General features: G+C 42.3%; 1 protein-coding gene across 10 annotated transcripts in view; it reads right to left on the bottom strand.

The window, feature by feature from the left end:
• Nlgn4x (neuroligin 4 X-linked) overlaps nucleotides 1-27,371 on the bottom strand; it is a 269,151-nt gene that overhangs the window by 170,789 nt on the left and 70,991 nt on the right. The window lies entirely within an intron of this gene.

The following is a 27,371-nucleotide window of genomic DNA, read 5'->3' as shown; positions in this document are numbered from 1 at the left end:
CTTATAAAGAGAAACAGTTTATTTTGGCTGACAGTTCAGTAGTTTCAAGACCAGATTCCCCCAGCTTTAGACCTTGGGTGAGGGTGAGTTATCATGGCAGGAGCATATGGTTAAGCAAACTACTCACCTTATGAGCCAGCATGTTAAAATAAATAAGCAAATACAAGAAGAGAAGAGATGGGGTCCCACAAGAACCTTCAAAGGCACACCCCTAATAACCTAAAGACCTCTGAGTAGGCTCCACGCCTTAAAGGTTCTACTGCCTCCCAAAAACACTACCCTGGGGACAAAGCTTTAACACGTGGACCTTTGAAAGACACTTATCCCAACTGTAGTGGCCCATCTTCAACCAAGAGAGAGACCTCAGTCAATGTGGAAGGCTAGAAGGAGGTTCATGTGTTCAGCCTCCAGCTCACTTCCTAGCAGGCAAGTACAGTCCAAGCACAATGGGTATCAGTAACTCCACAAAAGGACTCCCCAATTTTGGTATTTCAGGGTTAGTGCACTCCCCCCACTGTTTCTGCAATATCCTGCTCCATTTAGTAAATTTCCCAAGTTGTGAACTGTATTTCCCTGTCCAGAACCTGGCTGGGAGAAGAAAGACAGTCTGCATTGTGTTAAAAGCAGTGATTACTTCTTTTGAGGGAAAAATTGGATCCCTACCTCAAAGCAAGTGTGAAAAATAACAACGAGTGGATTAAACATGTACCACTAACAATGAAACTGTACGGCTCATAGAAATAGACGCAGCAGAACAATTTTATGATCTTGGGGTAAAGTTGGATTCCTGTGGGTTTTTTTTCTTTTTTCTTTTCTTTTTTATTTTTGGTGGCACTGGAGTTTGGACTCAGGGCCTTGTGCTTACCAGGCAAGTGCTCTTCCACTCGAGCCATGACTCCAGTCCTCTTGTATCGCTTTCGCTGTTTGTCAGATAAGGTTTCATGCTTTTGTCCAGGGCTGGCCTTGCGCCATGACTGGCCTACTTCCACCTCCCACCAAGCTGGGATTACAGGCATGAGGCACCACAGCTGGCTTGGATTTCTTTAATAAGTACATGCTATAATTTGCATCTCCATCCAATGTCTCCCAAAGGTCCCTGTGTTAATGGCTTATTTCTAAGGGTGGCATAATTGAGAGGGGCTGTGGACCTTTAGGACAAGGGTCCTTGAGGGAGCTCCGTAGGCCACTGGGGTATGCCCTCAAAGGAAGGTGTAGGACGCTGGCCTGCTCCTCTTGCTATCTTTTTGCTTCCAGGCCATGAGCTAACCAGGTTTGTCCACCATGTGCTCTGTGCCATGGCCATTGTGCACGTCCACCAGAGGTCTAAGACAATGAGCCACCCACTTCTGAACTGAACCTCCCAAATGAAGAGCCAATAAAACTTCTTCTCTTTGTAAGTTCATTATCTCAGGTATTTAACCACAGTGATAGAATGCTAACTACAGAGTGCCACGTAAGGCAGCCGAGTGGTATCCTGTTTGGGGAAAAAAAATAACTTTGCATTCCTACTTCACACCATGAATAAAAACACCAGCATGGATTAAGATGTCTGCGTAAAAATGAATTAACATTCTTCCAGCAACATGCTGCAGAACCTACGCTAGCATGTTGCAGCAGGACAGGATTTAACAGGTATCACATAGGAGAAGCCATAAGAAAGAAGAGAAGCTGGGCGCCAGTGGCTCACGCCTGTAATCCTAGCCACTCAGGAGGTGGAGATCAGGAGGACTGCAGTTCAAAGCCAGCCAGGGCAAATAGTTCACAAGACCCTATCTTGAAAAAGCCCTTCACCAAAAAGGGCTGGTGGAGTTCAAGCCCCAGTATTGCCAAAAAAGAGAGAGAGAGAGAGAGAGAGAGAGAGAGAGAGAGACAGAGACAGAGAGACAGACAGAGACAGAGACAGAGAGAGTGTTGGTGGATTTTGTGCTACATGGAAACTGAAGCTTCCTGCTAGGCTCCGAGACAGCAGCGACGGTGTGGTATTTTCAGTGTGCAATGCTCACAGCAATGCACCGAGGCCGTTCTCACCTGTGCACCTGGTGCGCATGAATTTTAGGCAGGTTAGAAGCGAGCTGAGATATAGGGTCCTGTGAAGTCTGCGAGAGACTGAGGCACGGACAACGGCCTCACAGGCCTCCTCCTTCCCTTGGAACGTGCTCTGCCGACACCACTGTCAACACTGTCAACACTTAAGCGACAACCTGCCATCACTCCTCAGTTTTTTCTAATGGGAAGCAGACTTCAAAAGGGGCCCATAAGGAAAGAGGCCAATAGAAATAAACATGGCTGAGATATTTTCCTATGACCAGCTGCAAATATTTCCCTGTGTCACTAAATATCACCCCAGTGCGGTTTTAGCGTCTCTGATTTTGTACCAGATTCCACATTGGTAAAATGTTGGGTCTTTTTTACCTACTGTAGAGCACACAGCAATGAAAATCCACGTACGGTGCAGTGTCCTTCTGTGCTTGTCCATTATTTTTTACCCCCTGCAGAGAAAATCCCCCCGGCGTCAAATGCACATCAGACGCTCACTAGGTACTACCACGCTGTCTTCCAGAAGGGAATGATAATTTGCACATTGTCCACCACGACTTGCGTGGCCATTTCAGCCCGTCCCCAGCTAACAGCTTTATAAATCATGGACACATTTTAAGCGATGGAAAAAACAATTCTTGAAAGTACAAGAGCTGCAGAGAAAACCAAAGCCTTCCTTTCAAAGGGAGCAAAGAGTCCGTGGGTCCGTCATGCAAGTTGTAATTCATGGAAAGTTCACAGACGATTCTTGTTGGCTACACTTTGTGTGTCCGTTTTCTGCAAGTTGTGAGATCCATGTGGAGTGTCACTACCCGCGCATTTGTAAGCTAAGCGAGCCAACCAATGAAGCAGAAAGGCTACAGACAATGCAGGGTGAGCACGGGTGCCCTGATCTGGGGAAACAAAGGCATTTTAGAAACAAGATTATTTGACCCCTTTTATTGAAGCTCGATTTTGCCTGGCACAGATTTGCTAACTAAATGGAACACTAGGTATCAAAAATGACAGTATTTGCACCAAAACTTTAAATTCACACAGATGATTGCTTTTCAGTGAAGGCTTCACTTCTGTTCCTGAAACACTCCTCTCTTTCCATTAAGTGATTGTGGGTCGCATGGTTCAGGTTTTCATGTTTTTGTGCAAAACAAGTGATTACCTAATTCATGGGCATCCAATCAAGGCAGGTGGGAGGTGAAGAAATAAAAGCAAAAAAAACCCAAACATACAAATTTGCTAAATTGACCATTCTTTTTTTGACAACAGCATGCTTTAAACACCATTTTGGCTTGAATGCACACAATTGTTAATTTATGTCAGTGCAGAAAAAGATGCTTCATCTTTAGAATATTCTCCACAGGAGACAGTGTTTTCACAGTGATGGCAAAACCCTTTATCAATGAACTCACAAGGAAGGGCGGGCGGGGCAGGGCTGTGAAACAGCTCCTGTCTGCAGGGGGACAGGACCAGGAGGGGGAGGGGGAATGATGAGGGGGAAGGAGGCGGAAATGGTCAATGTACCTTATGTGTGTGTATCAAGACAGACACTGAAACCTGTGGAAAGCATTTTCAGCTGGAGGGGAATGAAGGATGGTGGGGAGGAACCTAACGAAGGTACATTTCTAGCATAGATGGAAATGTCACAATGATCCCCTGTACAACCAGTATAGGCTAACAAAACTGTGAAAAATGAAGTCCCTGCAGCTCCTTTCCTCCTGAAAATGTCAATCTTAAATATTATTTTGTATTTTTATGAGTGTACTAATTGTACGTGTTGAGACTCAGTGTGAGATCCCCACACATTCATAAAGCATGCAATGACCAGCCATCTGCACCACCATCCCCTCCCTCAGGAAGTCTATTCATCTCCAGTCTGCATCCTGCTTCACAAAACTTTTCCAGCTCCCACGCATGACAGATGCTGTGCAGCTCTTGCCTTTCTGTGTCAGGCTTACTGCACTAAACATAACGTCCTCCGGTTCCATCCAGTTTGTAGCAAATGACAACATGTCACTCTTCTTTATGGCTAGGTAATATCCCATTTTAAAAATGTGCAATATTTTCTTTATCCACGTGTTTGGTTATGGGCACATAGGTTGATAAAAGACCCTGAGTAACCAAAGAAATCTTCAGAGAGAAGAAGAAAAAAGAAAAAAAGCCCACCAAACTGGAGGCATCACAATACCTGATGTATACATGTGCATACTACAGAGACACAGTAACCAAAACAGCACGGTACTGCGTGGAGGCAAACACACAGACCAAGAGAGCAGAATACAGAACCCAGAAAGAAGCCACGCGTCTACAGCCAACTGTTTCTTGACAGCAATGTCAAAAAATTACATTGGAGCAATGACAGTGTCTTCAGCAAATGGGAAAACTGAATATTCACATGCAGAAGACTGAAACTTGACTGCTCTCCCCTTAAACAACAAAAATCAAGTTGAAAAGGGTCTAAGACTTCAATGCAAGACCTATAACTCTAAAAATTCCAATCCTGAGTGGATCTTCCTGCATTATCTCATATGACAATGCTAGCCTGTGTGTCTGACCATATTGGAATTCCATCTGAGACGTTAAACAGTTCAATGTCTCCAATGAGAATACTATTTTTCGTTGTTGCTGTTTTTAAAAAAGGGACATGGACAAAGACTCCGAGTTTGCAAGCATGCTTTGGACAGCAAGGTCTCTTCTGTGTTTTTAAGATTGCTCTTTAACTTCTTCCCCATTAATGCTCTGATGCCGGTGAGACTGATTCTGTCACATGCTCTCCTAAACCATCGAAATCCTGCAGCCACCACAGCGCCAGTTTCCCGTCGCTTTCTATAAAGCTGGCAACAATGTTAATTGTGCATGCAAAACATATTAAAACTGTAAATCATCTCCATTTTCCCAGCAGGGTGTGAGGAACAAATGAGCAGCAACAGATCGCATGATCTTCCTTGTGTCCTTATTTGGCCAGAGGCTGTTGTCTTAAAAGCACAGAATTACAAGTTGTTTTCCTCAATTGGGAGTCATCTGTGACTCCTGAATCTATTCAGAACGTGGAAAATGTGTTACAAATCCAGTCTTAATGATTCCAGATTCCGTGTGTTCGCCAGTAACGGAAGGCTTCACGGTACATTCCGAGTTTATGGCAGACTTTTGGTACATTCTCGACAGTGTGCTTACATGTGCACATTATTTTTTGCAATTGTATGTAAAAACGCCAAAGCATTTCTTTTTGGTGTTGTCTTGCATCTGTAATCTTTGCAAAGTGAGAGAAGTCTGTCACTTCTTAGTGGCTGTAAGTTCTGCTTTACACACATGCAAATGGACACAGATTGATCTTCTAGCTTTAAATACACCTGTGGATATTCTGTTAGGGTTATGTCATGTCACTCAACCTTACAGACTATTGATAAAAAATATACTGCAGCCTAATTTAGGAAGCAGTATGCAACAAGTACTGACTGCATCTAGCGATAGATGTATTCGTACCCCTTCCTACAGAGAAAGCAAGCGAGACAGCTCTCCTGCTTTCCCTGAATAACCTTTTCTCTTCCTTTTGGTAAGTGCCCCATTTGGAGATAAGCCACTCAGAGTGCTAATCACCCAATAAACTAATCTGCTGGTCAACGTGGTCAATAACCTAATCCATTTTCACTCCTTTGATGGTTCTTGGAAATGAGACAATGTCAGCTAAACAAATAAGTCTTCAGTGGTCAGAAATTCAGGCAGTGGGCCAAGAAACGTAAGGGCTGAACACCTCTCTACGAAATAAATCAAATTACACCATCTAGATGTCTACTTAGGCCAAGCTGAGCAAGTTAACAAATAACTGGCCGTTTGAGTAATTAATCTTCAAATGCAAATTAGAGCTTGTCACTTTACTGCTTAAAAACATTCCTTCATGAGACTGCAGCTGTCGGCATGATAAATCTCGAGCGGGATAAATGAGGTGACACAGCAAACCCCTCCTGCAGAGCTAGGCCATTTAGACAGTGGTCAAAAACTATTGTCCCCTTTCCTCTTCTCTGTCCCACTGGAGAGCTGTTGCAATTTGGTACCAATCTTACTGAGTCAGTCCACTCTTCTGTGTTTTCAGAGCACAACAAACTCACCAAGTCCTCTTCTACAGACTTCTCTTCTCTTTGGCCTGTGCCTTTGGCATTTGGAAAGAGACACGACACTTCTTTGCCATTGGGGGCTGTCCTGTGTACTGTGAGTTGACAGCAGCAGCCTTCTATCTACCACTGCATTTCAAATAACACACCCCACACACTTCCGAAAACAAAAACGTTTCCAGACATTGCCAAATACACCCTGGTAGGCAAACCTGCCCCCACCCCAGTGGTGAACTGTGGGGCCAGGTTAGGAGTAAAAACCAAGTGAGATCAAGTTTTAGGACTTACAGCTGCTCACGCTCAACACTGCTGACATCCAGGCCACACGACCATTTGCACTGTGCTGTACAATACGGAGCAGCACACCACTGCACTCTACCCACCAGATAGGAGAAGCAAACACTGCCACTTTGGCACAACCCAATATAGCTCCACGTGTCACAATGCTCCCCGAGAAGAAATGTGCCCTCTCCAGCTGAACAGGCAATGAAAACGACTTGATTCTCAATGTCATCACTGTTGTAATTAGGGGTAGATGGTGCCTTGCAGTGGGTGCTGTCCTGAGCATTGTGGCATTTCTAGTTGTACCTACTAGATGTTGGTAGCACTTCTCCAGTTGTGACAGATACAGAGAACAGAGCTCTCTTTAGTTCAGAGTCACTGTTCTGCCTGTTAAACCATGTGACAGTTCAGGTAGGCTTGTATGTCCTGTTTTCCCTAAGGAACACGGACTCACACCAGCTTTCTGCAGTCGGGCCTCATCCTGGTGTCGTTATTCTCTGTAGCCCAAGGGGAGCATCAGCGTCTCAAATGCAGACACCCAGCGTGTGGCTTATCTGAGTGACCGGGCAATATCGTGATTGTCCTGAAGTAGTAAACTGATGCAAGAAGCCATTGCCTGGGGATTGGCACTTGAGTTCCTGAAGACAGTGTATTTGCAGTGCCCGAGGAGATTCTGTTGGTGTGGATTCTGGGGAAGTTATAGGAATTAGACATAAAACAACCTGTGAGAAAGTCGAGGTTTAGGAGCACTATGTAAGATACCTTTCTGTTATTGCAAAAACAAAAAACTCTGAGGTAATCAACTCGAGACAGGAAAGGCCTTTTGGCTCCCAGTTTGGGAGGTTTCAGTTCATGGTTGGTTGGTCATTGCTTTTTGACCTGTAGTGAGACAGAATGTCACAGTGGGAAGGGAGCAGGTAGTGGAGGAAGCCACTGAGCCTCATTGTAGTCAGGAAGCAAAGAGAGAGGGGGTTGGGCTGGCATCCCAATAATCCCTTCAAAGGCACAGCCCCAGTGACCTAACTTCCTCCAAGTAGGTCCCACTTCCTCAAGGTTCACCACCTCCCAATATCGCCACAAACTGGCCCATGTCTCCAATACATGGGTTTTTGCAGAATGTTACAGATCCAAATGAGAGCAAATTGTTTGACATCAATAGGATTGTGGGATGAAGGACTGTACATTCACTCATCCACAAGAAATACAGAGGGCTGAGGAGGTAGCTCAATTGGACACTATTTGCCTAGGATGCAAGATGCCCTAGGTTCCATCCCCGGGGCCAGAAATAGTAACAACAAATATTTAATGAGTAGCTATCCGTGTGCGAGCTACTTTTGAGTCACTGTGACAGAAATAAGTTAAGGGAGTAAGGATGTATTTTGTTTGTGGCTCAGAGCTTTCATCCATCAGGACAGGGAGGGTTTGGTAGAGTAGAACTGTTCAACTGATGACAGCCAGGAAGCAGAATGATGACACAGGGGCCAAGGCAAGACATGACCTTCAAAGATATGACCCCAGTGACCTTCTTTATCCATCCAAGTCTCACTTCCACAGTTTCCACCACCAAGCAAAGGTCTATTTAAATTTTGAAGCCATCATTGGATTAAAGCATTGTTTCAGCCAGATCCTCAACAACCTAGTCACCACCAGAAACTCCCTCACAAGCACACCCAGAGGTGTGCGCTACTACTCTCCTAGGCATCGCAATCCAATCCAGTCGACAAGATTAACCATTACAACTGGCCTCAGGTGCTCGTCTTGGTTCTTGGGAAATACTGGTGAACGAATTACAAAGTGTCTGTTGATCCTCAAGAAAAGTTACTGGGCAGAAAATGAAGAGTGGTCAGCAGTAAGTCAGGAAACGGGGGAATTATGGGAATAACGTGCACAATAGAAAGGAGCGTTTGCTATGGGAGGGCAAAAAAGGTAGAAGTGGTATGGATGGTTGAGGCACTGTGGAGGAGAGGATAATGTAATCCCACAGGGTGATTAGTGCTGACCTCCACTGAAAAAGAAATAAGTGCTGGTGGAGTGGCTCAAGCGGTAGAGTGCTTGCCTAGTCCAAGCCCCAGGGCTGCCAAAAAAAAGGAAATCAAAAGAGAGAGATGAGAAAAGATGCAAAATCTAGGAAGTTTGCTAGGTAGATCTGGGAAAAGAGAAAAACAAAAGGAAGGGCAAGAGTCAAGTTTAAAAACAGAATATTGTCAGTGGTTTGGAAGTTCACCATGAGCTAATTCAATTAGAGTATAAAGAACTGAGAAATGAGATCTAAAAAGAAAAAAGAACCGGATCCATTGAAATTTTGCACAGATCTACAGAGAAGAGAAGTGATTATTTAGGGGCTTGTTATGTTCTGTTAATTCCTAGGGCAGGGACACTTACTTAACCCAGTGGTTTGAAACTAGGATAATTCTTCTGCCTCCCATCCCAGGAGCATCTGGAAATGTGTGGAGATAGTTTTGATGTCATGCAAGGGGAGATAGGTTGTTCTGGGTATTTAGGAAATACAGACAAGAAACACTGCCAAATATCCTTCAAAACACAGGAGAACCCATCACAATAAAGAAGAATCTAGCCCAAATTTCAATAGTGTCACACTAAGAAAGGGTGACTGAGCACCTGCTGTGGTTGGGATATGGTTTGTGTTTCTCACCCAATGGTTCACTTGGTGCTCATATGGTAATGCTGACAGGTGGTGGGACCGTGAAGAAGTACAGCCTAGTGGGAGAGCATTGGGGAGTTCCACTCTCAAAAGGGATTAAAGCAGTTCTCTGATCCTCTTAGTTCTCAAAAAAGAATGGGGCTGGGCCCTCCCAACTCTCTGGCTTCTTGTATTGTCATGTCATCTTACTCTTTTGTAAACCCCCTTATCATTTTAATTCTATTTGCCACAAGGACCTTACCAGATCTGAGCTGATGCTGGCACTTTACCTTGAAACTCTAGCTGCTTGAGCACAATGAGCCTCATTTTTTCATAAACTATACCCAGCCTCTGGACCAATATACAAAAAAAAAGGGGGAGTGGAACCAATATAGCACCCACTACCACATCTTACCACGTTGCCATTACTACAATTGTTTAAAAGCATGCATTTATCCATGAGAAAAACTGACTTTTCAAATAAAATTTGGGACTAAAGATAAACTTTGCAAATTTTTGTTCTTGTGCTTGCTCTTACTATTGAGTATTACCCCATCAAGATGCATAAAATGCTGATAATGAAGAATATCAGAAAGATTCTTATGCAGATGACTCACAAAGATATATAAACGATGCCTGGCAAGACCCTCAGTGTCCCAAAAATTTGGTGCTTGTTTGTTTGAGGTAAGGACTCACAGTGTAGCTCAGGCTGACCTCAAATTCACTACACTTCTGCCTCAGCTTTCCAAGTTCTCTTACCCAGCTCAAAAAAATTCTTGACCAATATATATTCCAGGTTGAGGTGTTCTTACATTAGTAAGGCAGCCCCTTTTCAGAGGACTATGAATAAAATATGAGATATGTATGTGCACAATTAAATATTCATGTGCATCCTAGGTTGACCATATTCAATATAAACAGGTAAAATTTGAAGATGCCATATCTTGTTAATACCTTGTTATCACCGGGCAACCGTACTTTGAACACACCGGCCCTTTGTTCTTTCCAAATGGCCATGGCTGCACTTCCACTTCTCACAGCTTCTATTTGTAGGCAATAATTTCGTATTAAAAGACTACAGGACTCTTTAAGGCGTGGACAATGCTGACTTAAAGGGATCTCACTGGGACCGTGGCAGTAAGAGGAACAAAGACTTACAGTGTCTCACGTAATGCAGAGAACGAAGACTGAGGTCAGGTCTGAACACAGACCTCATCCTGTGTGGCTCAAATTTCAAAGGTGACAAAGTTGAGAAAGGGTTCATGTGTTGGAGCTTGGTCATCCTTGTGTCAACTGTCAACAGGAGACGTGCCCTACCTCCATCCTTCCTGTTTCCATGCAGGCATCCCACCACCTGTCAAATTCTGGGTTTGCTGGCTCCAGGAAAGAATGGGAAAAACAATCCGTGTGGATTGTTGTAACCAGAAGGCAACTTGCTCAATCCCAGGCAGACCTGCAGCATGGAACCTGGATGCACTAAGCCATAGTCCAAAAGAAGAACTGAAACCATCCTGATGTTTGTGCTCTGTCAAGTCCCTGGTTATAGTAAACCTTCCTCTCTAACTGAGATAATATTCTTATTCATGCACTTATCTCCAACAAATGCAAGCACAATGCACAATATTTTATCCTATGAAGACATCATAATACATCTCTTGCCCATTTTCACCTATGACTTTCCCTATCATAAATAATGCTGAAATGCAAATCCTGATGCATAAGTCTCTTGGTGCATTTTTTAGTATTGCCTTAAAATGGATTGCTCGGGGTAGAACTGCTGTGTCAAGAGTTACAGACTTATTTAGTCTTTTCATATGGTTACATCGGGTTTCCAAAAAATAAGACAAACAAAACAAAACTATGAACCAATTTTTTTAAAAATGTCTACCAAAAATGTCACTCATGCACATTCTCCTCGGTAATGAATGCTGTTTTGGTATATTTTTGTCAATATAACAAGTGAGATGGTGTTTTCTTTTACTCAATTTCACTTAATTTAATTACTGTTAGGGAAATGACACGGGAAGAAATGGAAAGTCTTAGACCCAGCTCTGGAGTACGTTTTACACAGAGTGATTTTTGATAAAGGTTTAACCACATCTGGGTTCTGATGTGTGCCATAGGCTTGCATGGAAGGCATTACTGACTAAATACCAACTAGCACCATCATCACTGCCACCACTACGACAGTCAACATTCTCACCTCTCTCGTCGTCACTGTCATCATTATATTATCCTAATAATCAGTACTGATATATCAGCATCGCCATCATTCCTATCATTACACACCACCATCACTGCCACCACCACCATCATCACCACCATCACCACCACGATCATCACCACCATCACTGCCGCCACCACCATCACCACCACCATCGCCACCATCACCACCACGATTATCACCACCATCACTGCCGCCACCACCATCACCACCATCAGTGCCGCCACCATCACCACCACCATCACCACCATCACCACCACGATCATCACCACCATCACTGCCGCCACCACCATCATCACCATCAGTGCCGCCACCACCATCACCACCACCATCACCACCATCACCACCATGATCATCACCACCATCACTGCCGCCACCACCATCATCACCACCATCATCACCACCATCACTGCCGCCACCACCATCACCACCACCATCACCACCATCACCACCACGATCATCACCACCATCACTGCTGCCACCACCATCATCACCACCATCACTGCCGCCACCACCATCACCACCACCATCACTGTCGCCACCACCATCATCACCACCATCACTGCCGCCACCACCATCATCACCACCATCACTGCCGCCACCACCGGCATTCTCAGAACCTTTATAATTGCCTGTGTTTATTCACCTATGGATTCGTTTCATCCTTGACTACCAGTTGTTCATGTTTAGTGTAACTTGATTTGGTTTTGAGGAATTAAAACTAACAATCTTTTGCCATATGCCTACAGATACAGTTTGCACCTAAGTTCATCTGGACTGTCCCTTTAGAAACCACCTTAGTCTACACGATGTGGACCATTATTCTTTAATAAGTTTCAACATTTTTCCAGTGTAGGTTTCAATGGCTGAAAGGAATGTTTTTAAACTTGGGTCCAAAATATTTCAGGTTGTACAATCCAAGGTCTCTGGGGAGGGAGGTAGGCAAAGAAAGACACATTATCTTTACCAGTGTCACTCGTGGGGTCACAGTGGGAGCCTGGAAGGAGTCAGCGTTTGAAAAATGCTCTTGGCTAGACTGAGAACAAAGGTTGTATGGCACTGAATTTCTGAACGGTGCCACAGGTGTCTGTGTTTTAACTGGAAGACCCCACGAGTCCATGACAGTATTCCTTCACATCAGGCACCAGCAAACAGTTCCTCCAAAGGGCAGGATAGGACATATTTTAGGTGTCCACCGCACTTATCTAACTCTGCCACTACAGTCGGAAAGCAGCCATAAACGAGTGTCACTGTGTTCCACTAAACTCTGACAAAACCAGTCAGCACAATGCATTTTGTCTATAGGTTACCTTGTGATTCCTTCTTTTGGAAGAGGATGAGACGCTCTTTTAGCTACATTCTTGACTTTGTTGGAGTTCTCAATTTTCATAAAATCAGCTAAATCTCTATTCTGTATCTCAGTGGATGACTGGAGCATCCACTGTGACGACTAACAGACAACTGACCACAGACGGTGGCTACATTTCAGGCGTGTGGCTGAGCACAAGACCTCAAACTTACTGCTATGGAGCCTCTTAAAAGATGCTCAGCAAACAGAATCAATGTTCACACCAGTCTCTACGCATCAGCCTTGACCATACTGTTTTCTCCAATTGAAACACCCTGTCCCCAGTCATTTGATGAGGTACTCATGCTGCACATTTCTCCCTGGTGCCTCCTCACTCTGAATCTGAGGCACACATTCCTCCCTCATTCTCCTATGTAGCTTGCTACATCACCGTGGCATGTTAAATGGTGCTGCCAGTTACTTGCTCCTTTTTCTTTACAAGGTAGGCAAAAGAAGGGTTACTTCCACACAGGACAAAGTGGTTTGACATAAAGAATATGCTTAAACTACTCACTGACTGAATAAGTCAATGAATAAACTAGCTTTTGCTAATAACTGTGGTCAACATACAAGGAAATTGTGCTAGAAGAAGAGGAAGAGATGGGGGTCCAAAAATATCCTTCTAGAGCACACCCCCACTGACCGGAAGACCTCCCACTGGGCTCCACGTCTTAAGAGTTCCCACCACCAACCCATACTGTCAAGCTGGGGGTAAGTCTTTAGCACATAAGCCTTTAAGGGCCATTCCAGTTCCAGCTGCAGCAGAAATCTCAATGAACAGACAAGGAAGCCCAGTGCACTAAGGGTACTCTGCACGCATGTGAACTGGAGACCAGATTTTATCGCCATTCTGAGACCCAACTATTCCACGCTCACACAAAGTAGTGCAGTAAGCACAAGGAAGCAGCCAGGGAGGAGCCCCGGTGCTCTTGCAGTTTCCCGAGAGAGAGGTGCGTGCCATCTTATCAGCCATTTGTCTGACTGTTCCAAGTTTTTCACCCTGCTGAAAACTTAGGCTGTCCAAGTTCATCTTCACTTCTACCAGATCAAGTCTAAATTAGCTCATGATTCAGTAAACCTAACTGTTTAGCTGGAACTCTTAAACGAGACAGCAGGCACAGCATGACATACCCTGTTTTAAACAGACTCACCCATGTGAGGTCACGATTTCTACCTGTAGTTACAGCTCATATATCTCAGATTTGCCACCAACAGGGAGCTGCCAGCCCCAGGAGGCTCTGAGCACTGCAGCTCCCAACGGGGAGCTGCCTGGATCATGTCCGAACAGAAGCGTCCCAATCTGCTAGATGTTCTCATTCCTCTGTCACTACCTGTCACTAAGACGTCCAGGTGATTACAAAACAATAACAAGTCATAAGCAAGCTTTCTTATTTCTCAATGTCCAGGTTTTTCCTTTTTATTAAGAAGAAAGAATGATCCAAGGTAAGGTTCTTCCACCCACACTCATTTTCTGTTTCATGAAGTCATGTCCATCATTCTTAGTTGGTTACTATTCAGAACATGAGAAATGAGGAGGGGAATCAATGACTGGCTGGCTTAGTCTAAATTTTTCTTGGGGAAGCTGTCTTTACTGCATGTGCTATAAACTGGATTCTTGTTGACCTGCCCATCCTCACCCAGGAGTGGGTAGCTACCTCACACCATGCTACTCTAAGTTCTCTTTTCTTTGGAAACAGAAATTGGTTCAGACTTGGCATGTGACCCAAACCAAGCCAGTAAGCATCCTCTCCAAGCCATTGAGATTTTCTGAGTTCAAGGATGTCACAAAAGAACACAGGTGATCATCTCTGCTACTGCCTAGAAACAGTCTCTCTGAATAGAAAAGCCAACACAAAGGAATGGACAAACATCACCAGTGCCCGTGCTTAGACTCAAGAATGCCATTTTTCAAAGAATGGCTACAATTCCCAGCAAGTTGAAGCAATGAATCTGTTTTTTCTCCCTTTGGTGAATTTAACTTGACTTCCTCCACTTGTCATCAAATGATTCTGTATAATTACAGTTAGTACGGCTCTGGTTAGACTTCGGGGCACCACTTTGTTTTGGTTTCCTGTGGTTTGATTTGGGTTTTTTTTTTTGAGATAGGGTCTCGTTAAGCTGGACTGAGTCAGCCTCTTGAGTTTTTGAGGTACAGGTGTGAGCCACCATGCCCAGCTAGGAATCCAAATACACCACTAGAATTCCCAGCAAGTTGAGGCAATGGATCTATTTTTTCTCCTTGTATGAATTTAACTTGAATTTCCTCTACTTGCCATCAAATTATCCCAGATATTAATAGCTAATATGTCTCCAAATACAGATCCCGCCCACACAGGCGTGATATTTACGTACAAGTCGGATTTCCATCTGCAATCCACCTATCTAGCACATCAGGCCATGTTAACAATCAATTGACGCATGGTAATGACCCCAAACTTCATGGATTTAATGAATATATTCGTTTTGGCAGTGTCTATGTGGATTCCAGGGACAAACTCAGCTGGGTCTTCTGCACTGATGTCTCTCAGGAGGCACTATTATTAGGTAGAGCTGGGATCTTGTGTGAAATGAGTGATTGGGGAAAATCCTATCCAAGATCACATGGTTATTGGCACAATTCGATCCCTTGTGGCTGGCGGACTAAGTACTTCTGTGTTTGCTGACTCTTGGTTAGAAGGAACTGTCAGCTCCATGTAACATGGGCCTCTCTTACACGGCTCCTTGTTTCATTAAACCATGAAAAGAAAGCAGGTTACAGACGGGGTATGGAGCAGAACGTAAGGTACAATGTTCTGTAACACAATGATGGCAGTGATGTCGCATTGCAGCAGGAGAAGGGACCCACAAGATCAATTGGAAAACCCCTGCCTGGGGTCTGGAAGTCAAGACGTAAGCAGGTCTATCCTAGAGACAAAAGGGTATTAGAAGGGCTTCCCCAAGGAGAAAGCAGTGGGAACAGACAGAGGGTTATGTGAACCAGGAACACAGACTGCATTTATTCTGGTTTCTAGTCTAGGCAGGAAGTGCAGGCAGAGAATATTCAGATTGGATTAGATACCCCGGGCTGCTGTAACAAATTACCACAAACTGGGTGTCATGCAGCAAAGTATTTATAGTCTTTTGGTACCTTTTCCCTTAAGTCTAGAGAAAGCATTCTCTGACAGTGAGCTGAGCTCCTGCCCAACCTACGAACTTCATTAATTTCTTGGAACCCATCTGCATTCCATCCAACTGTGGCTACTGCATTTAAAAACAGGCAATCTATGGCAAGCTTTTACACCTTCCCCCTTACAACACCTCAGGGACTTGGCATTTTAGGGAAACAAGCAGCAAACAGGCTTCTGGCTTGGTTATTACCGGTAATGGTGCACTGGGAAGCCTACCGGGAAATTTAGCTACAGTAACAAAGGGCTGTGTCTTTTGTATGCAATTTGTTATAGGAAACACAGTTACCCCATTTTCTTTTGCTTTCTACATCATATTGTGAAATATATTGCCTTTAAAAATTATGGAAGCATATGGTTTCAGTATCAATATATAAGCCAAGAGTTAAGAAATGCCTTTGCCAAAAAAAAAAAAAAATCCCTACCATGAGCTCTGAGTACTGATAACATATAATGTCACCGATTAGAGCAAACACATGCCTATCACATGCACCAGGGTCAATTCTGCTCTTTGAGGACTTCGTGTGAGAATCAATTTATATCCTATCCAGAATAAGCTAGAAAGTGGGATCACAGGGTCTCCGAGTCACTGGTAGGGGCAAAGGAAGGCTGCCAAGGATGCTTGCAGTAGATTAACTGGAAGAAACAAAACATCACATCTTTCAAGATTCCCAAAACAACATAGCAGGAAAGGAAGAATACATTTAAAACTAACTGTTGTAGCTCGGTGCTAAGAGATTGCACAGGCAAAGATCACCAACCACTTGTAACGATGGAGTGTTCTCCTTTAGAAAGCTGAAAGTACCCATCGGCCAGGTGGAAAGACAGCTGTACGTCCAGGAACACTCACTTGCTTTGTGTGTTTAGGATTGTGGAAGATGCTTGTCTTTACTCGTAACGACCCAGCCCTTCAAAGCGATTACGTTCCATTGGGGCTGCACACTCTTAAAATCATGACATTGAACCTCTGGGAACTCAGGACAGGTCACTCATCTCTGCAGATTACTAAAGGATAGATAATCAGAGAAATAGTGTATTATGGACAAGTTTGGGTTATATAACCCACTAAAGCTCCTTCCACTTGGATCTTATTTTAGCTCAAAATGAAAACCTAATCTAGGTTTCTATGCTTTTTAACATTTTAGTATCTTAGGAAAAATGCAGCTTTCTCTCAAAGGATTACTTCTCTTTTTAAACTTAAACTATTTTAAAACATGCAATATTAATATTATAATTTGATCTCATATATTAGTCATCTGGATTAATGCATTAAAACTAAGAGTTGTGAAGTACTTTATTAGATGGAAAGTTTGGGGAACCTGAAGTTTTAGATTAATGATTTAAATCACAGGCAATAAAAATAAGTCTAAATTTGATAAGAGCAGAACATTGTGCTCTTTGATTTAATCTCATTGCAGAGTCTGCAGAGAAAAGTAAAGTGCATTCAGAATCTTTTGGATAGAACTTCATTTCTGATCCGTCCAATGTCAAAATGTAACAATGCAGAAGTACCCAAGCAAGTGCTTTGCATATTAACTTAAATGATCAGCTCACCTTCCTACAGGGTTGTCACAGTTTTCTCTCTCCCTTCTCGCATTTTGAATTTGTGTCTTGCTGCATCTTAAAGGACAGGAAGCTTAGTATAGAGAACTTGGAAAGCATTTCCTCATTCCACATGTAAGTATGCCTTGTATATTCATCAACATTGGTTAATAACCTTTTAATCATGGATCATTCATGGAAAACATCAACTTGCAGATTTTCCTTTGGAAACCCTGCAGTAGTCCTTGAATACTTTGTGAGCACTGAGTCTTTTATGAAAATTTGGTTGAGTCACAGGCTATCTTAGTCCATTTTCCTTTGCTATAGTGAAATACTTGAGACTAGGTAATTATAGAGGTTTATGGAAGCTGAGAAGTCCAAGTGCAAAGATGCCAATATCTGTTCAGCATCTGGTAAGGGTCTTCTTGCTGCATTATGACATGGTGGAGGGCATCACATCATAAGACAGAGAAACCATGCAAACTCAGGTCTTTCTTCCTCTTCTTTCAAAGCCATTAATGGCATCAGGTAGGTCCCACCTTCATGACCCCAATTATTCTTAATCACCTCCCAGAGGCCCCCCCACCTCCAAAACTCAGCAACATATGACTCTGGGGGTTGAGTTTTTAACACATGGGCTTTTGAAAGACTCATCCAAGCCACAGCACAGGTTAGTGGGGCTCTTTTAATTTACCAGAAAGAGGCTTATATTTCTTTATACCCCGCTGCCCAATTTGGACTCACCCAGTGCCTTCCTATGCAAATGCAAACAGTGATTTATCCTTAATTTTTTGATGAGTTTCCTAAAATGACTCTAATAAGAGTAAGGACTAGAAGAAAGAAACTAGAATCTGGATAAGGATTAGTAGAGCAATCAAATAACCATCTCGAGTCAGGGCATAATCAATACTAAACAGACAGAAGGAATGTAAAGCAAATGTTGCATGCTCCTTACTGATCAAATGATTGATTATGTTGTCAAAGAGAGGCGCCTGGAGTAGACTGAGGCTAAAGGCATCAGTTTTGAGAAGGAAGAGAATGAGTGTTTATCAATCTTATGCTCATATATTGTTGAAACTCATCACAAAAGTTCCTTTGTTAAGTCAGTACTTTCCCATGTACTTCTCTGTTGCTAGGAGGAGCTTCCCACATGGCACACTTTGCAGACCACCCTTTTGCAGAACACACATGAGGACTACGCACACGAACGTGATCCCACTCACAGCAGACTAAAAGTATGTCTGGTTTGAAGAAGATTTCAGGATGCTTGCGGCTTCAGAGAAGAACAGACTGTAGAGCAGTTTAGTGGCCTTATAAATTTGTTTTCCCCACAAACTACAACCCATTTGATTGCTCATAAACTGCACATAGCACTGCCATGGGTTTTCCTCTAACACCATCCAGGCCCACACTGGCACCCTCACACACACACCAGAGTCTGTATACAAATGCCCACAAATATATAGGCAGACAAATCTCCAATGACTAACCTTTAAATTAGCTTTTCATAGCACAAAACAGCCCAAGATGCTCAGGTCCTGTGGCTGTTTTACTGTTACACTGCTAAGGAGAGGTTTCTTTTCTTTTTTTTTTTTTGCCCTCCCTCTCGCAGAGCAAAACATCAATGCAGAGGACTGCAGACTGAATCCTGAAAGTGCCTGGCTTGTCCTAGACCCTGGAGAAAAGGACAAAGAATTGCAGACATGGAACCTCTGACTGCCAACTGCAACCCTGCCCCACAGATCTCTTATGCACTGAGAGACGACTACAACCCATTCAGGTGAGCTCACTGTATCTTCCATCCTGGCGGAAAGCACATAGTCCAGCTTAGCTTGCAGGCATTGATTGCAACCCTCTTGGACAAAGCTGTTCGCCTAATAAACAAGTGAAATCTCCTACTCTGCCTAGTAGGGGAGGGGTGGCTAAGCCCACGCAGCCTAGGGAATATAACAAGGAATTCGAAAACCTCACAAAGTTAATAGCAAGCTAGAACTAGAGCTGAAGCTAACTGCCTTCCCAGAGAAGAGTTTCGAACCAGCAGCTCAAACTCCAGCTCCCAGGCTTTCTCTGCTGGTTGGAGGAACAAACCTTCTGGTAGACAGGAACACCACCGGTTGCCACCCATCCCAGCGAATCTAGCCTAAGGGGGGCAGTGACCCAGAGAAAGCCCTTGTCTGAAAGGTCAGTATTCCGAATGAGACTGGCAGTTTAAAGCCTGAGGATTAGTGATCAGAAGGGAACACCCAGTGTACTCACTGAACACGGAGGAAACTCACGCCACTGCACAACAAGAAGGAAGAAATTTGCATATGTGCATATATATGTATGTATATGTATATACATATGTATAACTTATCTCTTTTTTCCACTCTATTCAAATTTTAATTTGCCTAGCCTTCTTTTGTTTCATTTTCCTTACTGTGCCCCCTGCTTTTTTTTTCATTTTTCTTCCTTGCCTCTACTTATCTTCCTCTCCTCTCCCTCCCTTTTCCCTTACTGTCCCTATGTCCTCCACGTAAAACATTCACTGAATAGTGTATTATACCAACATTATACATTACTGCCATCCTTTCTATACCTCTGCAGTCCCTGACAATGGCATCCTCCTCCAAGGTGACTGAACTACACCTTCACACACATTAAGGCCTTATTACCCTATTAATGAGACTAAACCTGACTAAAATGAGGGAAAAGCCCCAAATTAATAAAATTTGTAAAGAAAAAAGGGATACCACATCAAACACCAATGATATACAGGGGATCATTAGGGACTACTTGAAAATCTATATTCAAATTAATTGGAAAATCCAGAAGAAATAGACACATATCTAGACACATATCAGCCATCAAAATTGAACTAAGGATAGACACCTCAAAAGATCTATAACAAGTAATGAAATTGAAGCAGAAATGAGTCTCCTAAAAAAAAAAGTCCCAGACCTAATGGATTCACTGCTGAATTCTACCAGACCTTTAAAGAAGAACTAATTCCAAAGTTTCTCAATCTTTTCCATGAAAAGGAAAGGAAGAATCACTGCCCAAGTCAATCTATGAAGTCAGTATTACATTCATCCCCAAACTAGACAAGAACGCAACAAAAGGGAATTATAGCCAATCTCTTTAATGAACTTAGGTGCAAAAATTCTCATTATACTACGGCAAACTGAATTCAAGAACATGTCAAAAAGATATCATGCACTGTGATCAAGTAGATTTCATTCCAGGGATGCAGTGATGGTTCAACATACACAAACCACTAAATATAATACAGCATAACAGAAGCAAAGACAAATGATATGATCGTCTCGATAGATGCAGAGAAAGCCTTCAACAAAATTCAGCATTCTTTCATGACAAAAGCTCTGAAGAAACTAAGACTAGAAAGAATGTACCTGAACATAATCAAAACTATATACCACAAACCTATTGCCAATATTATAAAAAATAGGGAAAAACTGAAACCATTTTTCTGAAGTCAGGAATGAGACAAGTGTATCCACTCTTTCCATGTATACTCAACAATGTTTTTGGAATTCCTAGCCAAAGAAATAAGATAGTAAGAAGAAATAAAAGGAATTTAAATAGGAATAGAGAAAGTCAAACTATTCTTATTTGCAAATGAAATGACCTTATACTTAAAAGACTTGAAAAACAGCAGCAAAAAACTGGAGATCACAACCACCTTCAGCAAAGTAGCAGGATACGAAATCAATTTACAAAAATCAATAGCCTTTCTATACACCAACAATGAACAGACTGAGAAAGAATCTAGGAAAATAACTCCACTTACAATAGCCTCAAAAAAATTACCAATGAAAAAACTTAACAAAGGAAATGAGAGACTCCACAATGAAAACTATAAACCATTGAAGAAGAAAATCAAAGAAGACTTCAGATGACGGAAAGACCTCCATGCTCATGGATTGCAGGATCGATGTTATGAAAATGGCTGTACTACCCAAATCAGTCTACATGTTCAATGCAATCCCCAATAAACTTCCAATGGCTTTCATCACAGAGACTGAAAAATCAACCCTAAAGTTCACATGGAAACACAAAAGATGGGGAATAGCCAAGGCAGTGCAGAGCAAAAACAGCAATGCTGGTGGCATCATAGCAACCAACTTCAAACTACACTGCAGAGTCACAGCAAGAAAATCAGCACGGTACTGGCACAAAAACAGACATGAAGACCAGTGGAGCAGAACAGAGGACCCGGATATGAATCCATGTAGATACGCACACCTAATTTTTAACTGGGGTGCTCAAAACATATGATGGAGAAAAAATTGCCTCTTCAACAAATGTTGCTGGGAAAACTGGATATCTGCATGCAGAAAACTGAACCTACTCCATGTCTTTCACCCTGTGCAAATGTTACTTAAAGTGGATTAAAGACCTTAATATGAGACCATTAGCTTTGAACCAAGTACAGGAAAAAGTAGGAAATACACTAGGCAATAACTCCCTAAATAGTACCACAATGGTTCAGCAACTAAGAGAAAGTACTGACAAATGGGATTCCATGAGACTAAAAAGCTTCTGCACAACAAAAGAAACGGTCTCTAAATTGAAGAGGTTGCCCACAAAATGGGAGAAAATCTTTGCCAGGTATACATCAGACAAGGGAGAATTCAAAAAATTTAGTTCCCCAAAAGGCAATGACCTAATGAAGAAATGGGCAAAAGAACTAAACAAAGCCTTTTCAAAGGAAGAAGTCCAAATGGCCAAAAAACACATGAAAAAATGCTCACCATCTCTAGCAATAAAGGAAATGCAAATTAAAACCACACTAAGATTCCACCTCACCCCTGTTAGAATAGCCTTCATCAGCAACACCACCAACAACAGGTGTTGGCGAGGATGCGGGGATAAAGGAACCCTCTTACACTGTTGGTGGGAATGTAAACTAGTACAACCACTCTGGAAAAAAATTTGGAGGCTACTTAAAAATCTAAACATAGATCCAACAATCCCACTCCTAGGGATATACCCGAAGGAATGCGACTCAGGTTACTCCAGAGGCACCTGCACACCCATGTTTATTGCGGCACTATTCACAATAGTCAAGCTATGGAAACAGCCAAGATGCCCCACTACTGACAAATGGATTAAGAAAATGTGGTATCTATACACAATGGAATTCTACTCAGCCATGAAGAAGAATGAAATTTTGTCATTCACAGGTAAACAGATGGAACTGGAGAACATCATCTTAAGCTAAGTTAGCCAGGCTCAGAAGGCCAAAAATCACATGTTCTCCCTCATATGAGATTGCATAGACCTAAAACAAATGCAGTAATATTATTGTACATGGGTCACACACTAAGGGGAGACCATGCAAGATGAATGGGAAAGGGAAGGAAACCTAAAACTTGGATGTGGTTGATGTGCTCACTGTAGAGGAGTGAATACAGTAATCTTAAACTGGCAGAGGCCACTAAGGGAAGGTGACAGGAAGTAGTGAAGAGGTCTAGTAGAGATGAACCAATTTTGGTTGTAATACACATGTGCATGGAAGCAATGCTAGGAATCTTCCAGTATAGCATCTTTATCTCAAACTAGCAAAAACACCATGTTTTTCTTATTATCTTTTATGTTTTATCTTCAACAAAATTGGAGAACGAGAGTTCTGCCCTGGGGGAGGGGCGGGGGCGGGGGAATGTGGTCCAAATAACGTATACACATGTAAATAAATGCAAAAATGATACCTGTTGAGACTGTTGTGGGATTCAAGGAAGAGGGGTGAGAGAGCAGTGGAGGGGGTGGATTCAAACATGATATATCTGATACATTGTAAGAACTTTTGCAAATACTCCAACGTACCCCCACCCAGCACAACAATAGTAATAAAAAAGAAATATTGTAAGCACTTTTGTAAATGCAACAATGTACCCCTAGTGCAATAATATGCTAACAAAATACAAAACGAAGGAAATTTTTTTAAAAAAGAAAATAGGCTAACTACCCCTAACTGTGACTTCCGGTCCTAGAATGAGGCAAACAAAGGAGTCAATGTAATAATGCAACACAATGAGTAAGAGTAACATCAAATTAAAATAAAAGTAAAATCATAGTAACATGCTGATTTTTTTTATCGTAATTATTTCTTGTAGTTAGTACCTGATTCTCAAATCTGTGTAAATTATTTTTTTTAATGATTTTTTTTTGAGACAGGGTCTCTAACTATTTGCCCTGGCTGGCTTTGCACTCCGATCCTCCTGAGTAGCTAGGACCATGGGCCTGAGCCACCAATATCCAGCAAATCTGTGTAACCTTAAAAACACTCAGAGGATGTATGACATCACTATAGGTTTTAATAAAGAAAACACTGAACATTGAATAGGTTGAATGACTTGGCTAAGAAAATACGGAAAATGAGTGATAACATTCAAAGCACCTGTGTCATTTGCCAACAAATAACAATACAACATATGAAGTAAACCTATGCATTAGTTAATAATGAGCTAATTGTTGAAAACAGCTAAATAATTCTCACCAACTAATGCCACCTAAGGTTTCTATCATTGATGTTTTGTTTTGCTTTTTTAACTTCTTAGATAGGTACTGCATAGCAAAATTGATCTTTAATACGTTCTAGGTAATTTGGGTTTGTTCATCTTATGAAAAAATCTAAGCTGCAAATTGAACAAAAGTTCTTGTAAAGGAAAATGTTCAAATGTAAGGGAACACTCTTTTCTTCAGGGAATGATTGTTTTAAGTATTCAAACAAGAATAATTCATACAGCCAAATAGTATTATCTTCAACACAGGTAATTCCTAAGCCCTCAATTTGATTACTGTACTTTGTTCAAATTGCTGGAAGCTTTCTACCCCAGAAGACATGTTATGAGAAATTCATTTCAGTTTCACCATGCTCCTAAAATACTAAATACTTTTCAATTAACCCATGTCAGGAAAATATTCCTCCAGAATTATGTTCACTCATGAGCTCTGTCAAATATCCAACTGAAAGATGAAAACCAGACTCACTTTATTATTTTCATGTAGTCACTTGATGCTGATTGGTTACAGCATGTCTCACTGCTGTCATCACAGGCATATTTTAGGTTTTCACCTAGATTTTGGCACTATAGACAAACAAGGACTATTTGTGACTAGATTAAAAGAGAAATAAAGTCAAGTTCTCATTCATCTCAAACAATAAAGGAGAAGTGTTACTGCCTTTTGATGTTTTAAGGCACCCTTCCAAGAAATGAATGCTTTCTTGATGATTAATTTACAACTGAAGATCAAAATGATTAAAATTAGGAATAAAGCAGAAAAACAATATTCTATTCTTTTTAAAAATGGTAGTCCTCTATAATTTCCCTTTTGTTAAAACAACAATGCCACAAACGGAGGCTGGGTCCAATGTGTCATGGTGGCCTATGATTGCAATCCCAGCTATTCAATAGGCAGAGATAGGGAGGATTGTGGTTTGAGGCCAGCCTGGGCAAAACGTTATTGAGACTCCCATCTTAACAAATAACCCAGGCATGGTGATTCATGCCTGTATTTTCAGTCATGCAGGAGGCATAGGTAGGAGAATCACAGTTCAAGGCCGGCTTCTGGCAAAATGCTAAAGTAAACCCCATGTGTTTAAAAAAAAAGCAGAGAGTGTGGCTCAAGTGATAATAGTGCCTGTCAGTGTAAGGCTCTGAGTTCAAACCCCAGTACAGGAAACAAAACAAAAAGATACTTTATCTCATTCCCCTCCTCCACCTTTAAAAAACAAAAAACGCTTCTTCTGGGTATTGAACCTAAGCCCCATCAACGCAGCCCTCTACCACTTGAGCTGAACCTATAGTCCTTTTATTTATATTTTGTTTTTGAGATACTGTTGTGCACTAACTTTTCGCCTGGACTGGCCTAGGTCCCATAACCCTCCTGGCTCTCCTCCACCCAAGTAGCTGGGAATAGAGGTGCCACCCCATGCCTGGTTCCTGGATCTCATTATTTCTTCTTCTTCTTCTTTTTTATCTTTGTTTGTTTTGTTTATTTTGTCTTTCAGAACTGGGGGTTGAATCCAGGACCCTGTACATACTAGGCAAGTGCTCTACCTCTTGAGTCACACTCCCAGCCCTTATTTTTTAAGCTGACCTCTCCATTACTACAACAAACAATTATGTTATAGACTGCAAACATCTTTTCTTCACTGGATTTATAAACAAATTACATTACATATGGTCAGCAGTTTAGCTGAAATTATGTTCTAGTAAACAGCAGATTACAGGGTGCTTCCATAGATGTGCTGAGTACTAGACTAAGTGCACTGTAAGGCTGCCCACCCTAAACCTTCAAATACAACTCTACCTGCACTCAAGGAAACTAAGGCATAGAAAAGCCCAAGTCACTTGCAGACAGTCTTTGAACGGCAAGCTTTGGCCTTCGCTCCAAGCCTACAAGCCTAGCTGGCATTCACGTTGAAAAGCATAGAGAATCACATTGCCCAGAACAGACCAAAGCTGAGCCAACTGTCTAGAGGGGAAGAGCTTGGGAGCCCGAAGGATTTTCATAACAGTACTCTGGCTTTTTGTTTTTTTGTAGTGCTGGGGTTTGAACTCAGGGCCTACATTCTGAGCTACTCCACCAGCCCTTTTTTGTGGTAGGTTTCTTCGAGATAGGGGCTGGGCTGGCTTGAGACCCTCCTGATCTCTGCCCCTGAGTAGCTAAGATTACAGGCGTGAGCCACGGTGCCCAGCTTAACAGTACTGTTAAGTGGAGAAATATGACATTTAGAGGTACAGCTAGCATCTGAGTGGAATTCCAAGAAAAGACGTAAGAAAAGAGACAAATCTGCATACTTCACTACACATCACTCAACACAATCTTCTCTGGAAATCTGTTCTAGATGCTTCATAAAGTTAAACACCCTTTCATTATATTTTAGCATGAAATAAGCCTCTCTACTGCATGTGACATTTACTATGACTTGCCAGAAGGCTGTCATTTACATCGTACATAAAAGGTTCACCCAGTTTTGCCCCCAAAATTTGAACACATATTGTCACCCGAACATGCACAAAGGAAAGGAGCAAGTTGTAGTGTTTTCCTAGTAATTCTTGAAGAAGAAAGGGGGAAAATGCACGATGAACGTCAGAATAAGTGTGGGTCAGAAGGTTCAAAACAAAATCACTCTTCAGCAAATACGTTGATTTGTTTTCACTCCAAACAGCTACTTTACTGAGAACCTCGGACAATATTTAAGGATAGTAAAACCCTCTTGCTAGTTTCTACTACCACGTGACTTCAATCAGCACACACTGACAATCTCACAGTCCTGAAGGTCAAGGTGTCCTGCAAGAGCTCTGGAAAATTGCTTGCCTGGCCTCTCCCAGCCTCTCTGGAGGCCACCCTCATTCCTGGTCTCCTGGCTCCCTCCCATCCTCCCAGTTTTGTCTTTTTCACACTTCCTGGGTCTCTTTGGCTCCCACACTTATCTGTCTTGCTTGTACTGTGGGGCTCATCCAGGTGATCGAGGCTGTATTCTTACTAACGCCAGGTGGTCAGTACACAAATTCCTATCTGTAACCTTAAGTCCCTTGTGCCATTTGAAGTCATTACTTAAGTCGTGGTATTGAAACAGAGAGGTGCCAGGTAAGGAAACCTTCACAGGATCTAGAGATAAGAACTTTCCCTGTCCTTCACCACAACTCATCTCTTTAACTGGCACATTAGGGTGAGAGCTCCCAGAGTTGAACCTCTGGCCTAAGACTGCAGTTACATACGCTTTCATGAGAAATGACCTTTCCCATATAATAGCCGTCTGGTAGACCTAGCAGTAGCCCAGTTCTATCTATTCTTTACCTGGCCCAAGTGTGAGCTTCTAAGCCAACAAAGCCAATCAGAACACTTTCCTGAAATTTTAAATATGGAATTAAGGTATCTGTTTCTCTGGTAGTTTTCAGAACGGTAAGTGGTAACTCTCAGCAACTTCAGGAGACCTCCTTATCCTACCATCACTTATTGCCAGACAGAAGCAAAGATTCATAACGCTTAGTTGGGTGCCTGTAATCTTACCTGCTCA

This window comes from Castor canadensis, chromosome X, assembly GCF_047511655.1.
Source record: "Castor canadensis chromosome X, mCasCan1.hap1v2, whole genome shotgun sequence".
Taxonomy (NCBI): domain Eukaryota; kingdom Metazoa; phylum Chordata; class Mammalia; order Rodentia; family Castoridae; genus Castor; species Castor canadensis.
The sequence above is the reverse complement of the archived record's forward strand: the minus strand, read 5'-3'. Positions and strand labels throughout refer to the sequence as shown.